Here is an 11,837-nt window from a genome sequence, read left to right as displayed (position 1 = left end):
GCTTAAGGGATGTTGCCAGTCTGTGAATTATACATACATTTAACTAATAAAGAGATATAATGGAAATTAAATTCAGTGCTTTGGTTAGTGAAGTGAAACAACTGAAATAACCAATAATATAAGAGTACTTTATAATGTGAATTAAAAGTATGGGATTGTAACAACAACAACAACAACAACAACAACAATAATAATAATAATAAGAATAATAATAAGAATAAGAATAAGAATAAGAATAAGAATAAGAATAAGAATAAGAATAAGAATAAGAATAAGAATAGCATTTTGTTCCAGAAATGCAAATAAAATTCATTTGTTTTTTGATGCCATAAAAGAAACAGGAACACTGAAGCAAAGAGGGCTCTTTTTTTGTTTGTTTGTTTTCTGAATGTATCATGGTAGAAAAACAGTTCAACAGGTAGAGCTGGTGAAGCAGAGAGAAGAGTTTCACTATCTGAAACATACCTAGGCTGAAATCTTGTTAGGGGAGCTGCATCATGCAATGACGATGATCTCCTCAGCTCCTTCCATATCATGGCTGTTTTGAGGACCATAAAAACCTTCCTAGAGCCCACCCACCCCAACACTTCAGAGATCTCTAAGGATACCCTTCATTCTAAGGCAGCCTTTAAGAGCCATCAAACGTGGATGGGGAATGATTGCCCAGCTTCATATTGTTACCTCTCCCTTTCCACAGCTTATGAAAGGTGCCATCGGATTAAGGTGATCTCCAGGGATCCCCAAACCTGGGAGAGCTATTGCTCAGAGATCCTTGAAATGCTCATTGTGCTTTTCCTCTAATCTTCACAAACTGTGCCTGACCCCAAGATAAAAAGGCCTCAGATTCACAGCAATCCCATCATCTTTAGATAGCTTCTAGTCATATATGCTACTTTCCAAAGTTTTTTTGAGCAACACTAACTATTGGGGCTCTGAATTCCCTTTCCCTTGGTCGCATGAGGTCTTCCTCCTCTTCTGAAGCTGACTCAACCAAGTAAGGTATGACACTAGGAATGTGAGGAAGCTCCCAACCTCCACCATGCCCCCCTCCAAATTGCATGCAGATTTACGCCAACCTGCCCTGTAGCCTTTTGGAATGTCTCTGACCTGATTCTTCTTCAGATCAATGAGAGGCTTTGACCATTTCCATTTATCTATGAAGACCTTATTCCTTCAAATACGCAAATACAAACAGCAAGGCCAGGCCATTGACAGAAATGTATAGGCAGTGTAGAAGGGCTTCTAGTCAGGGCAAAGGCAGTTGGTGAGCTGGATGGTCTGTTCTATTTTTATTTCATCCCCCCTCTTTTTTTTAGTCTAGCCAGTAGGAGAGAGCTCTGAATAAATTCCTAAGGCAAGTCACCAGAAAGGGGCGGTGGGGGGGGGATGATTTTGAAAGGCAATGCACATTCTTCTGTTTGATTCCTTCTTTAAAGGCAAAGCAGGGAGCCTGATCTTCTCTACATATGTTTCTGCATGTTCTCTCTCCTCCCACCCTTCCTGTTCTCCGGATCTGAAATTTGCAATGTGTACCCACCAGACTTTGATGATTTAATTAATAACTTTGCAGCAGGAAATACAAGGAAGGTACATTTCTAAGGTAAAGATCACTATTTCCTTCCCCTTCTGTAGTTTCTCTTTTTCTCTTTCTTCACTTCTGATTACGATGTGCAAATTGCTAGATTTAACACTTCTAATTAATGGATTTAATCCAAGAGACTCACGGCTGTGCCACTTCATGCCATTAATGTCTCTGGGCTCTTCCCTATGTCCAGGAGCTGCCTTGGAAATGCAGAAATGCCTCTAATTCCATTTGCTGTTTTTTAAAATTTATTTCTCCAAGGCCATGCACATATCTGCTTATAATTTTAGTGATCTTACACAATCCCTGTGCCAAGCACTGTGTTTGGAGAGTGCCAGTGAGATTCCTGATGCAGATGGCAAGTTACTGCTGTCAGTGACCAAAGCCCAGCTCCCTTACTCCTCCTCCCCATTATATCACCTTGATGCTCCCCTTACAAATTCATACCGGAGATGTAGTAACAGTCTGTTCAGGCATTACAATCTGTATCAAATGCTCCCACAAGGAACTGAGTGCTCCCATCCACTGACTTTCATTCTCAAATTTGTTGTCTACTCTGCATGGAAGGCAATGAGGGAGCCCTTCCCTGTTGGTGGACACTCTCTAGACCTAGATTTCTTATGTGAAGAGCCCTCTTGAGTACTCATCATCTTCCACATATCGGGAAGCAACAGAAGTTATGATGGAAAGGATCATGGTAACAAAGCTCCCATTTTTATATGAGCTTCTTAATGGCTCAATAGAGCTACTATCTGGTTTTCCCACTCAGCTACAATTACCTCAGATTATGCCATTTTGTCCTGGAATTAAAACAGGCCATTCTGCTTCAATCTGGATTTGATATGAATTGGTTCAAATCAGCCAATTTCAGTTTGCAATTTAAGATTGGCCAAATTGGTTGCACAATCTTAATAATTGAGGTATGGAAACATACAATACTTTAAAGAGAGGCTATTTTATTAAATGGAATAAATTTTTTATGAGTATTTGACTGGGGAAATATACAGTTGTCAGGGTTGGTTTGTTTTGCACTTCCACGTATACCATAAAGTGAATGTCGATGTATCTTTTTAGTTTTCCATTTCATTCTCTAGTGTTAAAGAGAGAGCAAATAAAAGATGTTAGAACAAATGCTTATATATCCATACTAGTATCTGATCAGCTGCTCATATATTTCACCCTAACCCAAATGTTCAAAATGTTGTATGACATCAAGCAACAGCACACATAATCTTTTCAGTCTGCATTACCATCTCTCTCTTTTTAGGTTTGGCACATGACACTTATTTTTATTCACTGTGAAGCAGAGATGTGAAACTGGTTAGTCTCATCCATGATGTATAGCTCTCATAATCTCACTGGAATTTTCATCACATCCCAGTTCCACTTTGTGTTATGTAACTTTTTCTCTCTTCATGCATGGAAATTTATGCTCCCTTTCTTTTCCTTTCCTTTCAATATATACTCTTTCTTCCTTTGTATATGAGTGTATTTGTGTAGAAGCATTTCTAAGGTGGAATATCAAAAGAGACAAGGTAAAATATGAATTGAAGTCTTTCTCTGGTTGTTGACACTTCTGGATTTCTGATTTGCTACCTCATGTTGTTTGTCTCCCTTATACATAAACCATATAGTATACAAAAAATCCTTTAAAATTATAAATAAAGAACACTCAAAAATTGACTGATTTAAGGCCAAACAATACACTAAAGGCAACAGTTCTCCTTGACAATTAAATCCAGTTGTCTCCAGCTCTAGGGGCCAACACTCATCCCTGTTTGTAAGCTGAAGAGATGGAGTTTGTCCGTAGACACTTTCTGTGGTTATGTGGCCATCATGACTAGATACAGAATGTCATTACCTTCCCACCTGGGTGGTACCTATTCACCTACTCACATCTGCATGCTTTTGAACTTCTAGGTTGGCAGTTGCTGGGACAAGCAATGGAAGCTCACCACGTCACATAGATTCAAACTGCCAACCTTTCAGTAGACAGCCCACTGGTTCAGTGGTTTAACCCTCTGTTCCACCTGCACAAGAAACCTATCAGCAGATGAAGGAATTCATCTACTGTTGAAAAGCATGTGGTCCTCACAATAGGAGCATTTCACACTTCTCACAGTTTGCAAATTAACTTGCTTTGTTTTGTTATTGGTCATTTGGAAGAACAGACTTCCTTTAAAAGCAATGCTGCTGCAAGCTCTTCTGCTGCCTTAATTGGTGGGAGACACATCATCACTGTCCTCACAGCCACCTTTCCTTGCCGTCCCCAAAGTCTGTGGTCCTCTAGTCGTGCTTGAATGGGAGTGCTTGTGGTGAGAAAAAGGGGAAAGAAGAAGACCATGTTGGAGATTACAGTGATACTGGGTTCTTCTGAATCCTTGCTAGCTGCCTACTTATCTTGGCCACACCTCCCACAATGCCTTGATTCCAAAGACACAGGTTTTATAGGCAAAAACAAGTTGTATGCCAGAAGTGACTAGCAATGATTCAAAACTACTTGCCCTTGTTGTTGCTGTTGCCATCACCACCATGATCTTTTTCCCGCTCACCCTCTCTCTCCCATATGTGTTTGTCTGTTGTAACAGAAGGGGGATTTGCCACCATCCCAAGCATTCCACTCCTTGTGCCCATCAACCAACCAATGACCTCACTCTTACCAATGCCTAGGTTACAGCGAAGTAAGCAGTGCTCCACATCAGCTTGTTCGGCACTGGATTTTCTTCCTCTTTGGATTGTTTATTACTTTTGCTTGCTTGCTTACTTGCTGATTAAAAACAGTCTACATTTTGGCTTTCCTTATGCAGTGAGAACAGAACACATAAAATGTATCCAAAATCAAAACTGGCAAATAAAGGGAAGCAAGAACAACAAAAAGGAGGGGGAGGGAGCCTTGTTACAGCAGCAACACCTGAAAAAATAAAATATATGAAACTTTTCTTCACCCAAATAGCACCTTTCCTTCATCAATATCAGTCTGTGGATTCCTGCTAGTGTTTGGGATGCCATATGGAATTCTCAGCTCAGAGCCTGTACTGCAAATGGAAGAATAACATTCTCTTCTGCAGTAATGGGAGAAAAGCTCAAGCATTTGAATGCAGACATTTGATTATTGAAGTTTCTTGCAAGAATTTTTTTCCTTCAAAAGATCTCAGGCACTCTTTGTATTTTGGGTAATTATGAATTAATCCATAAACTGCTGACCTCCTACAAAGCCTTAAAACTAACAAATCAATAAACAACCTAAACCTGTATACAAAGTAAATCCCTAATATTCTTGTCTACAAGAGAAGGCAAGCCAGGAGTAGTATTGATTATGTAATTCATTCTGAAGTTTCTGCATGAGAGATCAGTAGAAGTGCTAAGGCTACAACACCACATCTGATACTGCATCGGTAATGGTGACACTCCTGCTGTCTGTTCAATTAAATAATCCTTAAGACGAACAACAAACTTAACAGTGATCCTTTCCTGTTCAATCAATGCTCCTTCACAGGTGATCCCTCCTGGCATCTCACCCTCTTCATGGCACTGGAGAATGCAGAGATGGGCACCAGAGATGTAGGAATTTGCCAGGAGCGGTCATAAATATACAGCAAATGAAGTTTTCATTGTAACACAACCCGTACCAGAGTCATTAGAGGGTGCATGGCAGTCACACACTCTCACTGAGTCTGAATTGGAAACTCATAATCTTAGAGAGGATTTACACATTCTGAAAGTCCACACATTCCACCCTCCTTGGACATCAGGTAGGAAAATACACGTTTGCATGCACAAGGCTTGACAACCACAAACTAGTCAAAAACTTCATTGTGAGTCCAAGATGGTGAGAAATCATAGGCCTATCTATTGGGCAATACATATATTTGGTCATTTGGTTCGTGCCAAGAGGGTGCATGCTATTTCTGTTGTGTTATGAGTGCTATGTCACTGTGAAAAGAAGGTGTCTAAAGAAGACAGCGGAAGCTGGTGACTCCCATTTTAGAGGCACCATGAAGCATCTCTGAATTTTATAGGTGGCATCTAAGCTGCTGATCCTATTGTGGGGGAAAGGGATCAACACCTTGGATAGCTAATGTAAAGTGCAAAGTAAAACCCAGAGCAGATTCACAGCATCTCTGAAACTAGAGTTACTGCATCATCCACCACTGAAACACATAATGAAACAACAACTACGACTGCTCATAGGAGAGCAGCACATGAGGAATGAGATTTATTGGCCAGGATCCAACAGTTCAATGCTTCTGGATTCTACTTTGTCTGCCACAAGTGTCAATCCACCCTCTCTAAGGATGAGGAGCCATAAAATTATTCTCTTTACCCTGTGAGAGGGCAAGGTACCTTGGCACTCTGAAATCAAGAACTGTTATTTTGTGCAAATTGAGCAAAATGCATACTGAGAGCAGCTGATTGAAAACAATAATTCTGTGCAAAAGCAAGAAAGCTCACAAAGCTTGAAAATGCCTCATTGAGTTGTTACATATGACTGAGACCATGTAAATCAGTGAAAATAAAGAATTTAACAAATTGATTGCATTTCTACCACAACTCCTTCAAGAATCCCAACACTGTGCTTCAGAGGGCTCAGTAACTGCCTGGAGAAAGTGTTTGCAACCACACTGTTGGGAAGGGAAGAAATCAGCCATTTGGGCTGATGTCCAATACAGAAATACACCGGTAGGTCTTGAACATGGCACAGCCTTCTCATTCACATGTGCAAATTTCAAAATAAACCTCCTCAGTTTTCAGTTTGAAGTCATATAATGCACATGTTTTTCTTAAAACATGAGAGCTTCTTATTTTTATATGGACAAGCAAGTGCTCCAACTCCAGTCCATAAAACGTTCTCTGAGAGAGACCTCTATAGTATTTATTTGCACTCCCCCCTCTCTCACACACACATTTAATTGTAAGCAGAGGATTAGCAAATCTAGACAAATACAGGAAAGGGCAAATTGCTTTTGACATCCTACAGTACCTAAATGGAGGCATAAAAATAGTAATTATCATATTGTGTTTTATAATGCAGATTTCTCTCTATGAGAAATTAGCTTGTGGTCTCAAGTGGGAAATTGAATTAGTGTGGAAAATTAGTCTGTTCTTTTAAGACAGTATAGATCATTTGTTTACCTCTTTCTTTGCAATTTTAAAGCAGTTTGTAACAATACGGTATGTCACTGGGAATTAAATGAGAACTACAGGTTTGGGGAATCATAAATCACTATAATGTGGCTTTGTGAGGGTTTTTTAATTCTTAGCTTTTGATGAGCTTTCAAAGCATAGAATGAAAGGACCTGTTCAGTGAAGAAACACCTGGTGTGATCTAAGTTGACAGCCAGGCTGAACAATAAAAAAACCATAATTTGCATATGTTCAATTTAGACAGCACAATGTATAATGGTGAAGAAAGGGGGCCAGCTTCCAGGGTTATTGTTTTCCCTTTGTTCTATGGACTTTGGTTTGAAAATATGTGATTCCAATGTAGAACACGGCCATGCTTTCTGATCTGGCTGTGGAAGGAGTTCTTTCCCTCCCCCCTCACCCCATTATGTCTTCAATGGGTGCAAGCCAAGATTTAGTGCAAAAATTCTTTCCCCTTCTCTTGCAGCTTCCTGGGCTGTGACACTGGCAAAGGCAGTGAGAAGGGCAATCAACCAAAATCAGAAGGAGAGAGAAAAATATCTTATATGAAGGGGCCCATGATGACACAAGCTGCTTCTTTCTAATTTGAGATGCTTCCATCAGGAATAGAATGCCCCAGCACAGAGCAGGTGCTCTGATCTGAACTATTTGGGGGTTGGGAGGCAGGTAATCAGATAGACCCAGAGGTTTTTTTCTGCCTCTCATCAATATGACCAGATAGGTGGGATATAAATGTAATAAATAAATAAATAATTTTTTTCATTGTTATTCTTAGGCTTCCTTACTTCTTCTGAGGAGGTCACTGCCTGATTCTTCTTCTTCCTCCATCCTATTTAGGCAAAGCAGCAGACTTTAGAAGCATGAAGCTGATTCTTTGTTCAGTTTACTGGCAAGATTCTTTCACCAGCATGGACCGCCATTATTGTCCTCCCCGAATATCACGAGATGCAGTTGTCTCACAAGAGTGATCCGGGAAAGGAGGGGGGGAAGGAGTAGGATATTTACAGGAAGCTCCCCCCATCATACTCTTCTTTTCTGGCAACAGAGGAAGAGGGAGCTCACAGTCTGGGTCTTTTTCAAACTGCGTCACTCTGGTGTGCGGCTTGGCAGCTTGGCTTTGCAGAAGGGATGCTGCATCAGCAAAAAACAAAACAAAAACCTACACACGGTTTGCTTATCGTGCACCAGCTCCTGATTTTCTGGATGGACTGCACATCTACAGTTTTATTTAATTTGTATGTATTTTATAAAAAAGAAAAAACAGGGAGAGAGAGAGGCAGCATGCTGGGCTGCGTTGGCTGTGGCTGGGTCTCACACTGGGTGTTAGTCTGTGGGAAGTTCCATTACAGCGGTTTAGTAGGATCGGACTGTACTCATAGGGAAACTTTGCATATTAAAAAGGGGACAAGGGGACTACGTTGTTGCAGGCGACAGGGCGCACAGCCCCTGGGCCAGTCAGGAGGTATAAAATAAATAAATACATCAGTCAATCAATCAATCAATCAATCAATTCATTTTAAGTTTTAGTTAATTAAGCTATAGTTTCGAGTATACCTAATTGATATTAATTAATCAACCGTGGCTGGCATACTCTTGTTAACAATTAATTGTTTTAGCTTTATATCTAAGTGGGGGTGCATTTAGGATTTGTTAAATTGATTAAATTGATTAATAATAAATTCAGTTTTTAAAAAATAATTAATTAAAGGATACAAAAATAAAATAAAAATACAAAGAGTTTATTAGGCAAGCAAAAAACAGGGGAAGAGCAAAAAGAGAGAGGGGGATTGTAAAGGTTTTATTACTCACTACTCGGCCTATTAGGGATGTGGTGGCACTGTGGGTTAAACTATAGAAACCTCTGTGCTGCAAGGTTGGAAGACCAGCGGTCATAAGATCAAATCCATGCGACAGAGTGAGCTCCTGTCGCTTGTCCCAACTCCTGTCAACCTAGCAGGTCAAAAGCATGTAAAAATGCAAGTAGATAAATAGGTACCACCATGGTGGGAAGGTAACATCATTCTGTGTCTAGGTGCGCTGGCCACATGACTATGGAAACTGTCTATAGCCAAACACTGGCTCTATGTCTTGGAAATGGGGATGAACACCGTCCCCTAGAGTCAGAGACAATTGGACTAAATGTCAAGGGGAACCTTTACCGTTACCTTTTTACTCAGCCTGTTGCTCACAAGTGCTGGGTTTTTGTGTATAGTGTTAATTAGGCAGATAATTGAATAACAACCAGCTTAATATTAAATTGTAGTGAGCCAGGGTCAAGGGGCTTATTGAAATAACTGCAAATTTTAATTTGAGTGGCTGGGATGGCTTCTGGGAAGGGCCAAGGCAACAATAACGGTAAACAGCCAACCCAAAAGCGAGCTGTTCCTCAACTTTCATCTCCTCAATCATCTTTGGATGAGGAGGCATAGCCAATATGCCAACAGTGACAGGAAAAGATTTTGGCCTTAGAGGCTGAAAGAGCAGCACAACATGTGGCATAACATAGCGAACCACAACCACACAGTTTGGCCAGGGAAGCTAGTAGTCATAGGAAGGCTAAGCTCAAGACTATGGCTAAGAACCTAATGTCACACTTTGCTGCCTTAGAGGACAAACAGCAGGCCTAACGGCTGTTCAGGAGTGAATCAGATACCTCAATGACAATACCTCAGTGTCAAAGCGAAGATGAGGAGTGTGAGTTGTGAACACTTGAGGTCGAGCGATCTGCTGTGAGGCTGCAAGGTTGACAGGATGAAGGGGAGAAGACTGTATCCTATGATTGGTTTTGCAGGCAAGAGTATTTCACATGATACACGACATGGAGGGCTATAGGGCCTCAGTTGGCCCTTGGTCTGATACGAGCACACCAGTAGGGAATTGGGTTGCCCCATATGTTCAGGTTACCTTCCCAGCAACCATGGGTTCGACATTGGGCATGGGCCCTACCCATTGGTGCCTGACAACTCAGTTTCCTTAAAGTCTCCGCCTTTTGGGGACCATGCTTTGCCATTGGGTGATCACCTCACTCCAGCAACTAAGGAAAAGATCTCAAGGGTTTTTAAGTTGACTTATTTGATCTCCTTAATAGAAAGGTGGACAAAAAGGATTTATATAAGGAAAACGAATGGGTGAGGGAAAAACGTAGGAGGCACAGGCCTGAGAGGACATGAGCAAACTGGTTGCTTTTTTTTTTATTTATGCTGGGGTAGTCATAAAAGCACAGGAGGGCTCAGTCATTATTCCAATATGTAGACGATCTATAGGGCATATGTAGACTTTGCTGGGCAGGCATTGTTACTTTATGATGAATCATTCTGTATGTGGAGTGTTATTCATCCAAATTTACACAGGGATGAACCACTGCCAGGCCTTTAGCTGCAGTTTATGATGCCCGCCAAGCCCAATTTGGGTGAGACGTTTGATAGTGGGCATCTTATCCACAAACCTGGTCCATTGCAGAGCTCCCGTACTGGCATGGGGCAAGTGGTTCAACCCTGCTTGCTCTTGTTAGGATTATAATGCCAAGGGCATATGCACACGCAAAGCATGCCATTTTAGGCATGAGTGTTCAGTTTGCGGGGCCACCATCCCAGCACATCATGTTTCAGCAAAGTAACAATAAGGACATCAGAGGGAACGAAAAGGCTAATGGTGGAGGGGGGTCCACTAACAGAGGGCCCCAGTCCAATTAAGGTGTCTGTATCAGAGGCCTGGTTGCAGGATTATCCAAGGAGGACAGATGCACAGTATTTGTTAGATGGCTTTAAGGATGCTTTTAGAATATCTGTACTAGGTGAGCACAAGGCCTTTTTCACTAAGAATGTAAAAGTGCAAGAGATGTAAGGTATTGTCTAGGCAAAAATACAGAAGGAAGTTACAGATGGTAGGGTTTTGGGACCTTTATACTGAGGAGAGAGGGTATATGTGTGTTTTATTTTGCCTTTTTTCTCTGAGTGTGGGTAGGTGGGTGTTTTCACTGTCAAATTGTGTGTTTTTTAAACTGTGTTATTTGTTAATTTAGTATGTATTACCCCCTTGCCCTACTTTTGTGAAGTACATTCTAAGGGCTTTTTAGAGCTCTTGAATTGATTCTGTGTTGTCTGATTTGTCCCCGATTTTTTAGACTAGTTTAAGAAGGGTTCTTTATAATTTCTAGCTGAGTGGTAGACAGGTTCGAAATGGGGAAAGTTAAAAATAAAGAACCTGAAAAGTCAGTTTCTTTTGTATTTAACTTAAAGACCAGTACCCAAAAAACTCAAAACACAATGATGTATTTCTCCTGAAAACCCCTCAAAAATGAAATCCAAATTTCCCCAATGCACATTTGTAATTATGAAAACATGGTATCCCATGTAGAATGTGTTTATTTCCCAGTGGTGGCAGATACATTTGTTTAGAACCATTGAGTATACCTTATTAAGAATGGGATAAACATTCATTAAAGGGGATGTTCCAATCATTCCTGGAAGGCTGTCTGCCATGATCCCTGGAAGACTTGATGAAAACCCCAGCAACAGGGCAGCATAAGAATACAGAGAGGGAGAGGGAAGTCCCTGGTGGGAGGAAGGAGACAGAGGGGAATGAGCCATCTCTGGGTGAGGCGGTAAAGGGTGAGCTGATCTAGTAAGATGCAAGCTTTTAAAAAAAGGAAGGAATTGGGGACTTGTCACTGTCAACAGACCCAGAAGGAGAGGTGGAAGTGGTGGAAGAACTGGCTCCATCCTCTGCATCCTTGCTGAGGACCAGTAGTTGAGAACCTCTGGACTGGGAATGGGTGCAGTTCCAGCCTGCTAAAGGGCAATGATATGGGGAGGTGTACCAATCTTCAGACCAGCACCACTCCCCTGAAAGCTGAAATGACTAGCTGGGCACCCCATTCCCAACCCAACTCAGAGGAAGTGGCAATAGGATTGCCTTTACCACAGCTGCCGGAGGCAGGATGAAGCTGGAGGACATGGGAGCCTGTAAATGCTTGGCATTATCCTCTCTCCTTGAAGGGTGTTAGTTGGTTGGAATCAGTGTGGAGCCAGCTATGGACTGGGGACTGTACTGCTCTAGTGATGGGAACTGGGAGCAACGGGAAGCTAGCAGAGTTAACTCAGCTCCCCTG

The 11,837-nt window shown here is 41.4% G+C and overlaps 1 long non-coding RNA gene across 1 annotated transcript; it reads left to right on the top strand.

Annotated features, from left to right (window-relative positions):
• The first annotated feature begins 347 nt into the window (after positions 1-347).
• On the top strand, positions 348-9,485 carry LOC144588448 (uncharacterized). Its single transcript, XR_013544022.1, has 2 exons — positions 348-1,600; positions 7,194-9,485. It is a non-coding gene; the product is annotated as an uncharacterized LOC144588448 (long non-coding RNA).
• The last annotated feature ends 2,352 nt before the right edge of the window (positions 9,486-11,837 follow it).

This window comes from Pogona vitticeps, chromosome 3, assembly GCF_051106095.1.
Source record: "Pogona vitticeps strain Pit_001003342236 chromosome 3, PviZW2.1, whole genome shotgun sequence".
Taxonomy (NCBI): domain Eukaryota; kingdom Metazoa; phylum Chordata; class Lepidosauria; order Squamata; family Agamidae; genus Pogona; species Pogona vitticeps.
Note: the sequence above shows the minus strand (reverse complement) of the source record. Positions and strands in the feature narration are given on the sequence as shown.